The sequence below is a fragment of the Ranitomeya imitator genome, chromosome 6 (assembly GCF_032444005.1).
Source record: "Ranitomeya imitator isolate aRanImi1 chromosome 6, aRanImi1.pri, whole genome shotgun sequence".
NCBI lineage: Eukaryota > Metazoa > Chordata > Amphibia > Anura > Dendrobatidae > Ranitomeya > Ranitomeya imitator.
The window spans coordinates 495,872,129-495,875,483 of record NC_091287.1 but is presented as its reverse complement, the minus strand read 5'-3'; positions in this window follow the sequence as shown (position 1 = coordinate 495,875,483).

The window sequence follows — 3,355 nt, the reverse complement described above, 5'->3', positions numbered from 1 at the left end:
GGTCTTTCAACATGACAATGATCCAAAGCACACCGCCAGGGCAACGAAGGAGTGGCTTCGTAAGAAGCATTTCAAGGTCCTGGAGTGGCCTAGCCAGTCTCCAGATCTCAACCCTATAGAAAACCTTTGGAGGGAGTTGAAAGTCCGTGTTGCCAAGCGAAAAGCCAAAAACATCACTGCTCTAGAGGAGATCTGCATGGAGGAATGGGCCAACATACCAACAACAGTGTGTGGCAACCTTGTGAAGACTTACAGAAAACGTTTGACCTCTGTCATTGCCAACAAAGGATATATTACAAAGTATTGAGATGAAATTTTGTTTCTGACCAAATACTTATTTTCCACCATAATATGCAAATAAAATGTTAAAAAAACAGACAATGTGATTTTCTGGATTTTTTTTTCTCAGTTTGTCTCCCATAGTTGAGGTCTACCTATGATGTAAATTACAGACGCCTCTCATCTTTTTAAGTGGTGGAACTATCACTATTGCTGACTGACTAAATACTTTTTTGCCCCACTGTATATGTCAGTGAGAAACATATATGTATATATATTAATATTTCATCCAGCGCGATATAGCAGAAAGCCGGTAATTCAATTGCCGGCTTTTGCTTTCTCCTTCCTAAACCTGACATGATATGAGACCTGGTTTACATGCAGTAAACCATCTCATATCACCATTTTTTTTGCATATTCCACACTACTAATGTTAGTAGTGTGTATATGCAAAATTTGGCCGTTCTAGCTATTAAATTAAAGGGTTAAATGGCGGAAAAAATTGGCGTGGGCTCCCGCACAATTTTCTCCGCCAGAGTAGTAAAGCCAGTGACTGAGGGCAGATATTAATAGCCTGGAGAGGGACCATGGTTATTGCCCCCCCCCTGGCTAAAAACATCTGCCCCCAGCCACCCCAGAAAAGGCACATCTGGAAGATGCGCCTATTCTGGCACTTAGCCACTCTCTTCCCATTCCCGTTTAGCGGTGGGATATGGGGTAATGAAGCGTTAATGTCACCTTGCTATTGTAAGGTGACATTAAGCCAAATTAATAATGGAGAGGCGTCAATTATGACACCTATCCATTATTAATCCAATACTAGTAAAGGGTTAAAAAAAACACACACACATTACTAAAAATTATTTTAATGAAATAAAAACAAAGGTTGTTGTAATAATTTATTCTACGCTCAATCCAATCACTGAAGACCCTCGATCTGTACCAAAAAAACAAAAAAAACAACAATATCCATACCTTCCGCAGATCTGTAACATCCAACGATGTAAATCCATCTGAAGGGGTTAAAATATTTTGCAGCAAGGAGTTCTGCTAATGCAGTGCAGCTCCTTGCTGCAAAACCCCGGAGAATGAAGGTAAAGTAGGTCAATGACCTACAGAGGGCGCAGAGGGCGCCTCTTATGAACTCGAGCCTGGGAGCTTTCTAGGATAGTTCCCAAGATCTAGGAACAGCCAGCAGAGGGCGCCTCACCGCAAATAAAGGTAAATATAGGTCATTGACCTACTTTACCTTCATTCTCCGGGGTTTTGCAGCAAGGAGCTGCGCTGCATTAGCAGAACTCCTTGCTGCAAAATATTTTAACCCCTTCAGATGGATTTACATCGTTGGATGTTACAGATCTGCGGAAGGTATGGATATTGTTTTTTTTTTTGTTACAGATCGAGGGTCTTCAGTGATTGGATTGAGCGTAGAATAAATTATTACAACAACCTTTGTTTTTATTTCATCAAAATAATTTTTAATAATGTGTGTGTTTTTTTTTAACCCTTTACTAGTATTGGATTAATAATGGATAGGTGTCATAACTGACGCCTCTCCATTATTAATTTGGCTTAATATCACCTTACAATAGCAAGGTGGCATTAACCCTTCATTTGTCCATATCCCACCACTACACGGGAATGGGAAGAGAGTGGCCAAGTGCCAGAATAGGCGCATCTTCCAGATGTGCCTTTTCTGGGGTGGCTGGGGGCAGGTGTTTTTAGCCAGGGGGGCCAATAACCGTGGACACTCTCCAGGCTATTAATATCTGCCCTCAGTCACTGGCTTTACTACTCTGGCGGAGAAAATTGTGCGGGAGTCCACGCCAATTTTTTCCGCCATTTGACCCTTTAATTTAATAGCTAGAACGGCCAAATTTTGCATATACACACTACTGACATTAGTAGTGTGGAATATGCAAAAAAAAATGGGGATATGAGATGGTTTACTGTATGTAAACCAGGTCTCATATCATGTCGGGATTAGGAAGGAGATAGCAAAAGCCGGAAATTGAATTACCGGCTTTAAAGCTATCTAGCGCTGCATGAAGTAATAATATATATACATATATGTGTCTACTTTTATATATATATATATATATATATATATATATATACATACACAGTATATATGTTTGTTTTTTTTTGTTTTTACACATGGATCCCTTGTATAGCCGTATGTCGGTTTTGAAAGCCTGCGAGAAAAACACGCAGGACGGATGCCATACGGATTACATACGGAGGATGCCATGCGCAAAAAACGCTGACACACCCTGCCTACGGAGGAGCTACGGACCACTATTTTGAGGACTTTACAGCGTATTACGGCCGTAAAAAACGGGCCGTATTTTCATACGCTGAGTGTGAAGCCGGCCTAACACAACAAAGTCATTGATCTTGGCAGGTAAGGCAGCAAAAACAAGCAAGTCCAGTTCAGTCGTAAAGCTTTGTGCCCAGATCATTGTAGCGTTTGCACCTAATTTTTTATTTATTATGTCAAGATTTTGCAGTTTTAAGCCTTTTTTTTTAATTTGTGCCAAATTCTTTTTATAATTTACACCTTTTTTTTTTTTTTTAAGTCTCTTATGCGTTCACCTGTCTCTTGTCTGCCCTTCTTACCCATTGTTTTCCGAATGTTTGTGGCTGATTAAAGGGACACTGCCACCTGAATTTGGAGGGAACAATCTTCAGCCACAGGGGCGGGGTTGTCGGGTGTTTGATTCACCCTTTCCTTACCCGCTGGCTGCATGCTGGCTGCAATTTTGGATTGAAGTTCATTCTCTGTCCTCCGTAGTACATGCCTGCACAAGGCAATGCGGGCGGGGTCTGTGCGGGCCTGCCGGGGCTCTGTGCGGGCCTGCCGGGGCTCTGTGCGATACCGCGATCAAACATGGTATCAATAAGAGCGTCCTGCCAAAATTAAAAAAAATCCCAACGGCGATGTGGATGGAAAAATAAAAAAGTTATGGGAAGAAAAAACAAAAAAACAAAAACGGAAAATCGCCCGAGGGTTAAAACACTCCTAGGTGCATGCATGGAAAAAAATCTGTGGTTGTGTGATCTACAAAAATGATCA